The 16,764-nt window shown below is 42.7% G+C and overlaps 1 protein-coding gene across 2 annotated transcripts in view; it reads left to right on the top strand.

Moving 5' to 3' along the window:
• LOC126249559 (paired mesoderm homeobox protein 2-like) overlaps positions 1-16,764 on the top strand; it is a 584,838-nt gene that overhangs the window by 460,231 nt on the left and 107,843 nt on the right. The gene's annotated exons all lie outside the window — the stretch shown is intronic.

Raw genomic sequence — 16,764 nt, 5'->3', positions numbered from 1 at the left:
GATACATAGAAAACCCCACATTGTTCTAAAGCCTATAGTTCCTTCATGGATGTGCGGACCGCCTGTCTCCTGAAACTGCAGTTACTGCGTGAGTATGTGTCGCATTGCCCTTGCATGAAATTATGAGCATTCTGAAGCGCTATCTTATCTAACTATCTACTTCTAAAAAGCGATGCTCAGTAGAGAAACTGTGGAAATTTCGGAGGACAGGGAAGACACACACAGAGATTCATAATCTAAAAAAATCTTGGGACCTCCTGATACTTGCACTTTTATAGCCTGTGCAGCGTGTCCTAACATACAGAACTGAGGTAATCATCAAATCCAAAGGCCATGTCTACGTTATTATTTAAAAGTTCATCTGTCACGCTGAGGTTCATTTCAGTGCCATTGTGCTTTATTGTGGTTGGCCCAATGTGTTTGCTTTCCCCGACCTCAAACCCAGATGAGCCAGCCAATTGTAGAGGGACTTGAGTTTTTCACTCCACCAAACGTCGTGAGAATTTAAATTCACGTCAACTCTAAAAGCAAAGAAATAATCAGGCCGAATGAAGATAGAACCGCATTACCTAGAAGTTGTAGTCTGACACTATAATTATGACCGGGCCACGTTTGGTACATTCTTAATAATTACGTAGCACTAACTGTGAATAAAACTCCGTTTCTTGAGCAAAAGAAATCAACTTTTTAGTCTCGTTTCAAACAACTGTTAAAGGTAGAAAAGTATATTGAACCTTGTTGGAGAGAGATTAAATACCACCTAGTTCTCTTTGTCAGTGCAACAAAACTGTGCTGATTTCTCTTCGCAATAAAACGGCGATGCAAGTGGAACACTTGATTTGTATTCTACAGCTTTCAAAGAGTGAATTAATTGCTCATATGCAATATAAAATCCACAACCGGTTCAACAAACAGCCCTCTAGTCACAGGCAAACGTAATAACGTTACAAAAAATCGCATCTACAAGCGGAAGAGCGTCAAATGGAAACGTTGAGCGTATTCGAAATGCATTTGCACAGAGCCGAGGCGAATTCATATCAAGGGCAAGCAGTTGGAAAATACGTTCACAGACGAAGCGTCGCACGCTGCAGCGTTGCAGTCACCCCATTCCGCAGGACATAACGCAAGATTCCAGAACATATTGCACCGAGCGAGGTGGCGTAGTGGTTAGCACACTGGACTCGCATTCGGGAGGACGACGGTTCAATCCCGTCTCCGGCCATCCTGATTTAGGTTTTCCGTGATTTCCCTAAATCGCTTCAGGCAAATGCCGGGATGGATCCTTTGAAAGGGCACGGCCGATTTCCTTCCCCATCCTTCCCTAACCCGAGCTTGCGCTCCGTCTCTAATGACCTCGTTGTCGACGGGACGATAAACACTAAATCTCCTCCACTAATCTCCAGAACATATTACTATCATTCTGCAGTACATGGAGAAGCGAAAGTTTCTCATGTTATTCATTATTCTTGTCTGTCTAACAAGGTTGCTTCAATCTGAGCTTGTCGAATCTAGTCGACTAACTTGTTTCAACTGCCAAGCAATCTTTCATCAGTTCTTACATCTATACATGTTATCCAATTAGCTTTTCAGCACACTTTTAGAAAATTCACATGTCGTTAAATTAATGCAGGACAGAGCATTGCGATTCTAGGACGACTCATCGGAATAACAATGTATTATTAGTGCCTCTGTCCTCCCAGGACATGCGATATCAATATTAAAAGTCATGTTCTGTAAGGCATATGAATAGACACATACCGAACAGGTCGATGGAATAGTCTAAAACTGGCCAAAAGATTCCATGTCGGAAGGCATGATTACCGTAAGATGAGGTGAACAGAAACAGTTTTCAACTGTGGAAGAAAAACAAATTATGATTTTAAGTAGAAGTATGAAAATCAAAATTGCATGGAATTATAGGTCTTGCGCCTAACTTTAAACTTACAATTAGGTTTGATACGTACCTCATTCCTGTATAATAAAATAGAACACTAGTGTTATCGTTTTATTATATCTATGTACTGGTCTCTCGGAGGAGTAGGGACACATCGAAATCTGTTTTGGATCTAGGAGAATAAGAAACAAAATTGATGTTTTTGAAAAAAAGTTTTATTTTACACAAAAAACAAAAGATTTTGCGCGAATTATTGTATTTTATCCTGATTTCCAAATCAAGCATGTTATATCTCTAATTACCATTTGAGATCTGTACAGGTGACCTGCTCTCTCCATTGCTTTTCAACTGCGTCCTGGAAAAGATAGTCAGAAAGTGGAAAACAACCGTACCGCCAGGTTATGGAATTCAAATTGGACACAAAAGAAATGGCCTCAGTGGAAACTGTTTGGCTTTTGCTGATGATCTGGCACTCGTTACAAATAATATTGACGAAGCTAAGGTTCAAGTGTCCAGCCTACAATCAATTACTGCTAAGACTGGCCTAATAATAGCATTTAACAAAACTGAATTCTTGGAGAAATAATTACATCTGACGGTTCAGAAAATGCAGCTGTAGAAAGTAGGCGTTCTAAACTAAAAGGTGCTTTTCATCTGTGCAAAGACTTATACAAAAGCAAAAGCCTGTCTTTAAACGTAAAACTTTGTCAGTATAACATCGTAATTAGACCGTCATCTTTGTATGCATCAGAATGCTTAAACATGAAGAAGAAAGGACCACTACGATAACTTGAAATAAAAGACTGGAACATTTTGAGGAAAATCCTTGGCCCTATCAATGAAAACGGAGAATTCCGCCGAAGACACAACTGCAAATTATACGAACATACAGAAGACATTGTTACCAGCATGAGGAAGCGGATAATGATGTTTTTTGGTCATCTGGAAAGAATGAACCCGCAAAGACTTACTCATCGCATGCATTCATCAATTTCAAAAACAAAATCGTATTCAAAATGGGCAAGCCAAGTTAAAAAGGATTTACAGGACGCTGAAATTTCATTTGATGACATTCAGGATCGAGACGTTTTCAGAGAAAAAGTCAGAATTACTAAAAGCCTTATTTCGCTTACTACGCCAGTTCCACGTCCTGCCTGCAAATGGTCAAAACAGAGAAAAGAAGAACAGTCAGCCAAAATGAAAATCTACTGGCAAAAGAGGGAAACACAATCAGGGAAGTCATAAAAATCTTCGTGGTCCATAGCAGGCCGAAACTATAGCAATAAATAAACTTTACTGTAACATTAAACTGTTGAACTTGGTTTATTTGTGAATATATGAAGTACTGGCACTATCTTTAAAAACGATCATGTCTTTGAATCTACAAGTCGTATCCCCAGAAGTGACGGAGGGATTTCGAACATCTCCTTGACTAAAAAATGACTCCACAACTATTAAAATAAACGTGGTTAATCAGCCTTCTTTGTTAAAAGAAAGCCCAACATAATCTTTTCCTCCTAAATTACAAATGTTACATGTATAAAAATTAAAGGACTGCTTACTTTTCCCATATGCTTTAGTCTCAACGTAATCTCCTTGGATGAGAACAGTGCCAGATGCTTTTTCATTTCCCTTACATTCTTGGCCTTCTTCTGAAGAAATACTAACGATTACTGTTTCTATTCACCTCACAAATTCCGCAAACTCTACATTTTCAATTGGACGAACTTCAAGTCAGATTGAAGTATAATTTAAAACTGAACTGTTAGTTAAAGAATTGCAAATTTGATAACCACGTACTTAAAACGACACAATTTATACTCGTACTTACAGATAATGTTCGAAGCAAATTTAGCGCCACATCCTATGTTTGTCACGGAGTAAACAAAATATGAACTTAGAGTGTCGCCAAAGTTGAAAGTCATAATTTTCCTGTTACACTGGTTCACTACCATCCTAGACAAACAAATCTTTGAACGATAATCCCATTTGTCTTCTGACACGATAGCATAGAACTTTTTTGGAAGTGCCATTTCTATTCACCCCGCCATTTCTATTCACTCCATTTTACGATACCCATGGCACTCTAACAAACGGCGTGTTCTTCATCAAGTCTGTTCGGCTGTAAAAGGACGTAACTGCCAGGGATGTGACAGTTCTAAGCCACTGTGGAATCAGGCTCTTTTCATACAAATACAAAACTGCCTCATAGCGCGGCAGAGCCAAATCCAAACTATGAATATATGGTAGGGCATTTCCAGTTCCGGCATTTGTCTCACAACCAGAGAAAATCTCCAGAAAACATTGGTCAAAACAGGGGAGTGTTAATTACTTTTAATTTAGTTCTTTAACAATTTGGTCCAGACAAAAATTTGGAAGCCTGTAACATGGGAAAATGTTTTTTTTATATATGTACACTATCTGATCGAAAATATCTGGACACCTTTATGAAATACAAATTGACCACTAGATGTCACAAAAGCCGGATCCGCCAATACAAAAGGTGGCGAGATGTATTGTGTTGTTATAACAGCAGAACATAATGATCTTTCTCGACTCTGAGAAGCTCCTCTGCAGAAACCAGCACGGTTCTAGGAAACAGCGGTCATACGAGACACAGCTGGCCCTCTTTGTGCATGATATACTCGTACAATAGGCTCTAGACACTGGCTCCCAGATTGATGCCCTATTCCTTGACTTTCGAAAGGCGTTCGACTCAGTTCCGCACTGTCGCTTGCTCCAAAAAGTGCGCGCTTACGGTCTATCCGATGATATATGCGATTGGATAGAAAGTTTTCTAATAGACAGGGAGCAGTATGTCGTCCTGAATGCGGTGACTTCAACAGAGACAAACGTAACTTCACGTGTTCTCCATGGCAGCGTAATAGGTTCGCTGCATTTTACGACTTACATAAACGGTCTGGTTGATAGTATTGACAGCGGCATTAGATCGTTTGCCGATGATGCTGTAGTCTGCATGAAAGTAGTATCATACGAAAGTTGTGAACAAATAAATGAGGATTTGCAGAAAATGAATGCGTACTGTAATGACTGGCAGTTATCTGTCAATGTTAGTAAGTGTAACCTACTGCGTATAACAAGGCGAAAATCCCCATTAATGTACGAGTACAAAATATATGCCCAGTCTTTGGAAGCGGTAACATCCGTAAAGTATCTGGGTGTGTGTGGCCGGCCGAAGTGGCCGTGCGGTTAAAGGCGCTGCAGTCTGGAACCGCAAGACCGCTACGGTCGCAGGTTCGAATCCTGCCTCGGGCATGGATGTTTGTGATGTCCTTAGGTTAGTTAGGTTTAACTAGTTCTAAGTTCTAGGGGACTAATGACCTCAGCAGTTGAGTCCCATAGTGCTCAGAGCCATTTGAACCATTTTTTTTTATCTGGGTGTGACTATTCGAAATGATCTCAAATGGAATGATCAGATTACACAAGTAACGGGCAAGGCGAACTCTAGGTTGCGGTTTATTGGTAGAATTCTGAAGCGATGCAGTCCTTCAACAAAGGAAATTGCTTGCAATACGTTAGTTCGTCCAGTCTTAGAGCATTGTCCGTCTGTATGGAACTCTTACGAGTTGTGTCTGATTCAAGAGATTGAAGAGGTCCAAAGAAGAGCGGTAAGATTCATTACTGGTACATTTAGCCATCGCGAGAACGTTACAAATCCCATAGAAAGTTTGAAGGAGGACACACTTGCAGATTGACGACGCGCTAAACGGAAGGGGCTCCTCACTAAATTCCGAAATCCGATCTTTGCCGAGGATGTAGAGCATATATTATCACCACCAACTTCCAAATCGTGCAATGATCACCATTCAAAGATAAGGGAAATTAGAGCTCGTACTGAGGCGTTCAGACAGTCGTTTTCCCTCGCGCGATCCGCGAGTGGAACAGAGGGGGGGGGGGGGGGGGGGGGGGGGGGAATATGACTTTGGCGCGAATTGTGCCCTCCGTCACACACCGCTTGGTAGCTAGCGGAGTATATATGTAGATGTAGATGTAGAACTGGTCGGACAGGAGAGATGAGTGAGTTCTAACGTGGTCTAGTCGTTGGGTGTCAAGTGATAACAAATCCAACAGGGATATTTCAACCCTTCTAAAGCTGCCCAAGTCTACTGTAGGCAATGCTATTGTGAAGTGGAAACCCGAAGTAACAACCAGAGCTAAATCAACACCAGGTCCACCTCATACACTGACGGACAAGAACCGTCGGGCATTGCAGAGGGTGGTTGCAAAAAATCACACGAATTCAGCGAAAGGAATCACTCTTGAGTTCCAAAAGTGCTAACAGCTGTCTAGCTAGCACAAAAACTCTGCGTAGGGAGTTAAAAAGCAATGAGGTACAATGGTCGAACAGTTTAGGTCACACATTTTTGCAATCATTTCTAAGCGACGGTTAAGGTGGTGTAAACAGTGACGTCTCTTGCCAGTGGATGACTGGAAACGAGTGTTTTGGAGTGATGAATCACGTTATACTCTGTAGCTGTCCAATGGAAAGGTTTGGATTTTGCTAATGCCGAGAGGAAGTTACCTGCCATCATCTGTAGTTCCAACAGCAACATACGGAAGAAGTTGTGTTACAGTATATGGTTTTATTCATGGTTATGGTGTGGTCCCCTTATTACGCTTAAGAAAAAATTAAATGCTGAAGGATATGAACTCGTTTTGCAGTATTTTATATTGCGTACTGTAGAGGAACACTTCGTGGACGATGATTATTTGTATCAGCATGACCGTGTACCTTGTCATCATAAGCCGGCCGCGGTGGTCTAGCGGTTCTAGGCGCTCAGTCCGGAACCGCGCGGCTGCTACGGTCACAGGTTCGAATCCTGCCTCGGGCATGGATGTGTGTGATGTCCTTAGGTTAGTTAGGTTTAAGTAGTTCTAAGTTCTAGGGGACTGATGACCACACATGTTAAGTCCCATAGTGCTCAGAGCCATTTTGTCATCATAAAGCATCTTTCATGAGGTAACGGTTTGTGGACAGTAACATTGCTGAAACGGACTGATCTGCTCGTAACTTCCAACCTGAACCCAATGGAACATCTTTGGGATCAGTTAGAAGGTCGACTTCGCTCCAGAACCCAGCGCCCAGCATCACTACTTTCTCTGGTTTCGGATTTTTGATAACAGTGGCCTGAAATTCCTCTACAGACATTCCGACACCTCATTGAAAGTGTCCCCAGTATAGTTCAAGCCGTCATAAAGTCGAAGAGTGCACACACCCCATATTAATGTCCACAAATAGGTGTGCGGATACTTTTGACCAGCTAACGTATACAGAGCAAAGTCGATAAAGTGCTCGACATGTAGAGTGCTGCTACATCGCTTGTGTAGAGCTCCCCATCTTTCGGCACATCGCGTTCGTAGATTTTGGAGTCGTCTCACGGGATTATTTGTCGGGCGCCGTGAACTGGTGACCGCGTCAACTTGTTGCTCTGGTATATTGCTACCTGGACCGGAGCTGCTGTTATATTTTGCAAGAGATAGGACGCCTTCTGCTGGTAATTGTAACTCCGGATATACGAATCGGAGAAAGTGTTGACTTCGTGGCATATACACTACTGGCCATTAAAATTGCTACACCACGAAGATGACGTGCTACAGACGCGAAATTTAACCGACAGGAAGAAGATGCTGTGCTATGCAAATGATTAACTTTTCAGAGCATTCACACAAGGTTGACGCCGGTGGCGACACCTACAACGTGCTGACACGAGGAAAGTTTCCAACCGATTTCTCATACACAAACAGCGTTGCCTGGTGAAACGTCGTTGTGATGCCTCGTCTAAGGAGGAGAAATGGGTACCATCACGTTTCCGACTTTGATAAAGGTCGGATTCTAGCCCATCGCGATTGCAGTTTATCGTATCGCGGCATTACTGGTCGCGTTGGTCGAGATCCAATGACTGTTAGCAGAATATGGAATCGGTGGGTTCAGGAGGGTAATACGGAACGCCGTGCTGGATCCCAACGGCCTCGTATCACTAGCAGCCGAGATGACAGGCATCTTATCCTCATGGCTGTAACGGATCTTGCAGCCACGTCTCGATCCCTGAGTCAACAGATGAGGACGTTTGCAATACAACAACCATCTGCGCGAACAGTTCGACGACGTTTGCAGCAGCATGGACTATCAGCTCGGAGACCATGGCTGCGGTTACCCTTAACACTGCATCACAGCCAGGAGCGCCTGCGATAGTGTACTCGACGACGAACCTGGGTGCACGAATGGAAAAACGTCGTTTTTTCGGATGAATCCAGGTTCTGTTTGCAGCATCATGATGGTCGCATCCGTGTTTGGCGACATCGCGGTGAACGCACATTGGAAGTGTGTATTCGTCATCGCCATACTGGCGTCTCACTCGGGGTGATGGTATGGGGTGCCATTGGTTACACGTCTCGGTCACCTCTTGTTCGCATTGACGGCACTTTGAACAGTGGACGTTACATTTCAGATGTGTTACGACCCGTGGCTCTACCCTTCATTCGATCCCTGCGAAAACCTACATTTCAGCAGGATAATGCACGACCGCATGTTGCAGGTCCTGTACGGACCTTTCTGGATACAGAAAATGTTCGACTGCTGCCCTGGCCAGCACATTCTCCAGATCTCTCAGCAGTTGAAAACGTCTGGTCAATGGTGGCCGAGCAACTGGCTCGTCACAATACGCCAGTCACTACTCTTGATGATCTGTGGTATCGTGTTGAAGCTGCATGGACAGCTGTACCTGTACACGCCATCCAAGCTCTGTTTGACTCAATGCCCAGGCGTATCAAGGCCGTTATTACGGCCAGAGGTGGTTGTTGTGGGTACTGATTTCTCAGGATCCATGCACCCACATTGCGTGAAAATGTAATCACATGTCAGTTCTAGTATAATATATTTGTCCAATGAATACCCGTTTATCATCTGCATTTCTTCTTGGTGTAGCAATTTTAATGGCCAGTAGTGTAAGACTGCGGATCGAGGGAGACACACGCCATAAATGGAATAAGTCTGTAAAAGCACACAGACCAAGATCAGAGAGGAGTAGATGACGCCAAGACAGGTTTCTGTTTTAATTATCGACAGCAGTGGGATCCGTAGGCAGTTGCAGCATATGCAGACCTGAAGTGGAGTATCGTGCGGTAATTAACGGGTAATAACGCTGCAAACAATCCTTGCTGAGTTAGTGAAACAATTCGGCAACATTGCACCATCGTATGACACAAAGGTTAGAAAGTATAGACGAAAAACGATGTGGCGAACCACCTCTCAGAAGAACAGGAAATCTGAAGAGAACTTGAGGCCCTGCTGCTCGAAAGCTGCCGTATGACACCTGACAGAGTAAACAGTTAAAATATGTTATGGATCAATTTTCAACATCGTGCACTACATTTTTAACGTTACAAAGTTCACCGCGCGCTGGGGTCCGCGATTGCTTACACCAATTCAAAAAGTTCGCCGAAACAATGCTGCAGCGGATACGTTGTAGACATAGCAGGCAAACCCAGACGATTTTTGATCGCCTAATCACCGTGGACGAGAGGCTTTCGTGACCACTTGTTGACAAACACCTGTTGGCTTCTGTCTCGGGTTCTTCGGCCGACGTACGTTTGATGGTTTTTCTGACGTTTCGCCAGCATGTGTGGCTGGCATTGTGGAAGTTTCACCCTCCATTGCTGCTGGTGGTCCACTCGTGCTGGCGAAACATCAGAAAAATAATCAGACGAACGTCGGCTGAAGAACCCGAGACAGAAGCCAACAGGCAGTCCATAAAAAATTCGCTTCTTGGCGCCGAGCGTTGTAGATGAGTCCCCACCGTCTGTCTGCTCCAGTACGATACGCCTCCTGCTCGCCCGGACGTTCTTGCGCTGTGTGACCATCCGGGACGTCGCACAGTCTGTGTTGTGATCCCAGTTACTCGCTAGCCTCCCGTAAAAAAATCTACCTATACTGTGCGATAAAACATAGTAATAAAAATGGACAGGTATGTGGCATAAAACGCCGCAATCGCACTACCAAAATCTGACGAGTTTAAGGGAAGTTATCAAGATGAAGCGGCGCGAAAAGCTGTCCACTGTTGTGAATTTGCTCCACGACAACGCCTCAGGTCTGTACAAACATTGTGAAACGCTGCGTCTTTGACTCTCAAATTTTGACTCAAATTCCGTATTCTGCTGACATGGCATCCAATGATTCCTTCCTCTTCCCTCGGACGAAGAAAGTGTTTCTGGGCAGGAATTTTGACAATGACGACGAGATCGTTTTCAGCATGGAACGTTTCCTGGTCACCGAAGGTGCAGACTTACGCAGTCAAGGACTCCGGCAAGTCATCCATCTTTGGGAACACTGAAAGGTGAATTATGTAGAGAAGAACTAGAGCTGCGCTCTACCAAAACTACAGCTGAGTAGTTTTGGCACACTACATATGTGACGTAAATGGTAGGAATACCGGTAGTATTGGTAGCATTGGTAGGGAAAGAAGCAAATGAATATATGAGCCAGGAAATGCTTTTGGTTGTTTCTTTTGTACATAATTCTATCCGCACGTCGTTCAGTTTTAGTCCACTGTGTATTTTATATCCTTACAAGTTATAAATTACATTTTAAAAGTAAAAAAATTAGCTCCTCGCGTAACTTCTGCATTATTATGTAACTAAAACAATTACTTTCCATGCAAGTACGATCTAGATGCACAAACAAAAAATGTATGTAATTAATGTTGTTATCTTGTAGTCAACAGTAAGTTCTTGGTCTTTCCTATTAGAGTTGATAGCTGTGAAAATTGCTTGGTAATAATAGCCATGTTTTATATAAGATCGACGATGTATTGAACCGAAGTTTAATATGTTTTGTTTTGATTTTTTTTTAATTTTACCTGTTATTGAGGATACTGCGTTTTTACCGCTATTATTATTATTATTATTATTATTATTATCGTTAAATGCCCATTTAGGAGAGCGTTAAAACACAATTTTCATGGCACTTTTTTGTCTCTTTCTTTTCTCTTCCCAAAAACCTCTCATATATTCACTGTGTTTCTTCTTCCTCTCTTCTGTCCACTTCTTTCCTGGTTTCTTCTCCTTTGGCGTTTACTCGAATTTCTGTTTCCTGATTTTTTTCTCTGTATTTTTCTCTGTTCATTATTTCTTCTGTGGAGATATTTGGTTTCTTGAGGTCTTCCATGGTTTCCTTTGCCTAGTTAGTTTCCATTATATTACTCATCACTATGTTAAAAATCTTCTTGATCAGCCTATTTTCGTTCATCCTATAAATGTGCCCATAGAATTTAGCCCTTTTTTTCTGATGTTGTTTGTAATTGTCTCTGTCTGTTTGTACTGTTCTTTTGTCGCTCTTTTTATCCAGATCCCCTGTCACTGAACTGTCCCATAGATCTTTCTCAGAATTTTCCTCTCTTGCTTTTCCATTTCCTTGATTTTAGTCCTTCCCCTGATTATTGTCGATTCTGAGGCATACAAGGCTTCAGGTAAGACAACTGTTTTGTAATGTCTTAATTTGGCATTAACGGAAATACTTCTTTTGTTGTAAAGGTTCCATGTTAGTCTGTAAGCTTTTTATAGCTTTGCAACTCTTTCTTCATTGGCTGTCGAATGTAGTCCTGTTTTCTGTATTTGAAACTTTCTACTTGTGCTGTCTTTCCATACTTTGTTACCAGTGGGTTTCTGTCTGTGGCTTTTGTGTGCATGTACTGGGTTTAGTCATACGACATTTGTAGTCCTATTCTGGCTGCAATTTCATGTAGTGTCTCTAGGGCTTAACTGGCTTCTTTTCTGTTATTTGTTATGATGGTCATATCATCGACAAAGACAATACATTTTATGATGATGGTTCTATTTTTGTGTCTCCCCACCTTTACCCCATTGACTCCTGTGTCCAATGTTCTGATTGTTTTCTCTAAAACTGCGTTAAATAAAATGGGTGACAGGCCATCTCCCTGTCTCACTCCTGTCTTGATTTCGAACGGTTCCGAGATCCCTCCCATGAACTTCACTTTGGATTTTGTATTTGTTAATGTTTCTTGGATTAGTTTCCTGGTCTTGTTGTCTACCTTCATTTCTTCCAGTGTACTGAAAAGTGCTTCTCTGTCTATGGAATCGTAGGACTTCTTGAAATCAACAAATGTTTTTGTGGTGTTTCTGGACTTTCTCATTGTTAATATTGTTCTCAGGCACCAGATCTGCTCACTGCGCGATCTTCCCTTCCTGAACCCTGCTTGGTACTCTCCGATATGTGGATCTGAGGTTCTAGGTGATTTAACAGAGCGTCGGATAGAATTTTGTATGTCACAGGCAGTAACGAAATTCCTCTATAGTTATTAGTGTCTGTTTTGTCTCCTTTCTTGTGGAGGGGGTGTATTAAGGCTGACTTCCATTCTTCTGGCACCTTTTCTGTTTCCCAGATGTTTCTGATTATGCTGTGTATTTTGGGTGTAATGTTTTCATGGTGTAATTTCCATATTTCTGCAACCAGTCAATCTTTTCCTGGTGCTCTGTTATTTTTCAATGATTTTATTATTTTCACTATTTCTTCGTTAGTTGGGGGTTAGGAGTCCTGGTTAAGTTCTGGGTTTGTAAACTGTAATCTCTGTTTTGGTTCATCGCAGTTGAGTAATGTGTCAAAGTATCGAGCTAATATTTCACAGTTTTTCTTCGGATTTGTCTCCAGTGTTCCATCTTGTCTTTTGAGGCATAAGCTTGGAGGTTGATATTCTGTCATACTTTCTCGGACGAAATTAGAATTATGTATTAATACCTTCAGCTGCTGACGGGCGTTGATATATATCAACGGGGATAGATGCCCCGACCCGGACCCGAACCCGGGATCTCTGCTTACATGGCAGACACTCTATCCATCTGAGCCACCGAGGGCACAGAGAATAGTGCGACTGCAGGGACTATGTCGCGCACGCCTCCCGCGAGACCCACATTCTCACCTTGTATGTCCACACACTACATTCGTGGTGTTCCTACCCAACACACTCATTACTCGTGGAAGACATTCTTACCAAGTCCCGTAAGAGTTCGGGTAATATGTGTGCATCCGCACAGAAGAGGAAGGTCATGTCCGATATTGCCGAAAGAACAGACATCATATCCATATAAGTATATTTTCTCGGAATATTCTGTATAAATACCGTGTGTTGTTTCTAGCGCTATATGATAAATATGTATTTTTTTAAATTTTCTCAACAACATCCCTCCGTTTCACGTTATAAATCAACAATTTTCGACTAAAACCTCAATTAAACAATGGTAGGTCCAATTTTGCTATAAATACGGTTTATTTTTAAGTAACAGACAGGAGGATAACGACGTATAACGAAAATGTTCCACAGATTCGATGAGAAATCCCGCCTTATACAAGACACCTTTGTGTGTGTCTCCTGCATAACGCGGAATTCCTCATACAATTTTCTTAACAAGCACAGAAATAAGAAGAACTTTAACACGACAAGACGATAACGTTCCATAGGCTACGTGACCCTTTATATACCCACACTCAGTTTCAAGATATTTCACCGCTTTCAGTTGTCTAGGGGAACCTAGTAAGACACTGATCACATACGAAAACAAAGGGGTCAAAATAAGGTAACGCCCAATAGGTATGCAACACACCTAATGTACAGGTAACGCAGTTATGATCTTCGCTGACTACAGCTGCTCGAAAAACTGCCATAGTCTACGCTTACTTGCGATAATCTGCGGTAGCCTACAGTAGTTTTACAACTCTAAGAAGGACTAATACCATGTCCATGTGTTATGTACGCAGCTTAACTTTTTCGAGTTCATAATTAAAGCTTCCTAACTACTGCTCGCAACTGGACACAGCTCAGGAGGCTCGACAAGGTGGTATTCGTACGCTCGTCGCTTGTCGCCAAAAGCAGCGTCTGCCAAAGGCACGCCTACATGTGCAGTACGCTAGACTATATATCACTGAAGGACCATTTTCTCCACCGATGTGTCCTAGTTCAGATTGCAAAACTGATGGCAGGCTTGTTCTAATTTCGCGAAAAACCGCAAACCATTGTCAGTCATGAAAAATACATGAAAGGAAAGCTTTTGGAAGAGACAGTGAGTATGTGGTTCTGTGCGTGTTGTATATCTGTGTGTTTGAGAAATGACAACTGCGAACGCAAGTAAACATAAAATATCTGTAGATGGCCGCGCATGGCTTCATGTGTTACTTCCTGGAACTATGATTACACTGGTCTATTGATATGGCGTCGCTGAAGTTCGTGTACGCCCTTAAGCTGGTGCAATATTTGGCGATTTCATCTCACACTGAAACAAATCTGGAAGACTGTGGACTCGTCTCGCCAACATAAAACAGTTTGACTTTTTTATCGAAATCAGATACAGCTCATTTGCTATTCCCGAAACGTGTATTGCCGTTCGTAGTCCCCCTCTCCGGAATTTTGCCACAATAAGAAAATCTTTTCAGGAAAAATGTCATTCTTCTTCTATGGAATTAACAGACACCGTTAGTAACAGCATCACACATGTGATCTACACTGAAGAGCCAAAGAAACTGGTTCACGTGCCCAACATCGTGTAGGGCTCCCGCGAGCGAGCAGAAGTGCTGCAATACGACTAACTTCTGAAGTAGAGCTGGAGGGAACTGACACCATGAATACCGCAGGGCTGTCCATAAATTCGTAAGAGTACGAGGGGTGGAGATCTCTTCTGAACAGCACACTGCAAGGCATCCCAGATATGCTCAATAATGTTCATGTCTTGGAAGTTTGGAGACCAGCGGATGTGTTTAAACTCAGAAGACTGTTCCTAGAGCCACTCTGTAGCAATTCTGGACGTGTGGGGTGTCGCATTGTCCTGCTGGAATTGTCCACGTCCGTCGGAATGCACAATGGATGCAGGTGATCAGACAGAATGCTTACGTACGTGTCACAGTCGTATCTAGAGGTATCAGGGGTCCCATATCACTGCACACACCCCACACCATTACAGAGCCTCCACTAGCTGGAAGAGTTCCCCACTGACAAGCAGTGCCCATGGGTTCGTGAGGTTGTCTCCATACCCGTACACATCCATCCGCTCGATACAGTTTGAGACGAGACTCGTCCGACCAGGCAACGTGTTTCCAGTCATCAACAGACCAATGTTGGTGTTGACGGGCCTAGGCGAGGGTTAAAGCTTTGTGTCTTGCAGTCATCAAGGGTACACGAGTGGGCCTTCGTCTCCGAAAGCCCATATCGATGATCTTTCGTTGAATGGTTCGCACACAGACACTTGTTGATAGTCTAGCATCGAAATCTGCAGCAATTTGCGGAAAGGTGCGCTTCTGTCAGGTTGAACGATTCTCTTCAGTCGGCGTTGGTCTCATTCCTAATATTTATGGTACACTCGTGAAATGGTCGAACGGGAAAATCCTCACTTCATCGCTACCTCGGAGATGCTGCGTCCCATCGCTCATGCGCCGACTACAGCACCACGTTCAAACTCCCTTAAATCTTAATAACCTGCCATTATAGCAGCAGTAACTTATCTATCAACTGCGCCAGGTACGTGTTGTCTTACTTAGGCGTCGCCGAGCGCAACGCCGTATGTGGCTGTTTACATATGTCTGTATTTGAACAGGCATGCCAATAACAGTTTTTTTTTGCGCTACAGTGTAATGTTGCCTGGGTAATATTTATTTGTTTTATTTATTTATTTATTTGCATCTGATTAGGGCCATCTCTTTCATCGGATCAGCGTTTCACACACAAGTGCAGTGCCTCTTTTAAATCATAGTTTCCTAAGAGATAACAATTTCAATACGACAAGTAGTGTTAAAAGGATCCGAATGTCTGAAGCGGCAATGTAAGTAAATTATATACCTACTGAGTTGAACTAATAAAGTTAATACTGGCAGTACCTGTAATACCGCAGCTTCTACTACTAATAATGATAATAATAACAAAGACAATAATAATAATGATAGTGGCAGATGTAAGACGAATTTATAGGTGTACAAAACAGATGTTTCCTGATACTGCAAATTCTGGTGAAAAGAAAATTTAAGGAAACAGTCTCCGCTAAGAGTACTGAGAAATGAGGAACGTTAAGTTGGAAATAGGGACGTACAAGGATAACTAATGCGAGCGAGAACAACGGTAATCATTGTTATTGCTTTAGCAGATCCGTCATAACTACCTTCTGAAACTGGGGATGTTATTCGCTTCTATAATATAATAATAAAAAGTTATCCCAGATCCGGGTTCCTGTTACTTAGAAGGACCTCGAAAAAGTGGTTGAGCGACAGAGTGGGACAGAAGGGATTTTGCTCTGAGGGGAGTGGATATTTCTGAAATTGTTCTGACAAGACCGTTAAAATCGAAGAGAGATATGAGGGATAGTGTTCATTCACAAGACAGTAGAGACTACAGGGGGTATGGGTAGTAGTAGTAGTAGTTGTTGTGTCTAGACCATACAGCCTAGACACAATGCTGTAGCCGATAGGGCACGCAAGGCTAACGCAGACGGGCGTGAAGTCTGGAACATGAGAACTTATAAATGAATAAGAAGGAAAGTACGTAGATGCTTGTTACTTAACTTTTAATTAGTCCTTGGAATACATCTCTCTTGAATATTAGTAAGCTATAGGCACTGATACAAATGGCGCCTTGCTAGGTGGTCGCCATTTAACTTAGCAGAGGGCTATTCTACTGTCTATCTCTCGGCAAATGAGAGCAAGGCTTAGCACGTCCAATCGCTAGCTATGTTGTCCGTACAACTGGGACTGAGGTCTCCTCAGTCTCTCGAGACCTGCCTTGTGGTGGCGCTAGGTTTGCGATCCCACAGTGGCGACACGCGGGTCCGACATGTACTACAGGACCGCGGCCGATTTAAGT

The sequence above is a fragment of the Schistocerca nitens genome, chromosome 3 (assembly GCF_023898315.1).
Source record: "Schistocerca nitens isolate TAMUIC-IGC-003100 chromosome 3, iqSchNite1.1, whole genome shotgun sequence".
Classification (NCBI taxonomy): Eukaryota; Metazoa; Arthropoda; class Insecta; order Orthoptera; family Acrididae; genus Schistocerca; species Schistocerca nitens.
Note: the sequence above shows the minus strand (reverse complement) of the source record. Positions and strands in the feature narration are given on the sequence as shown.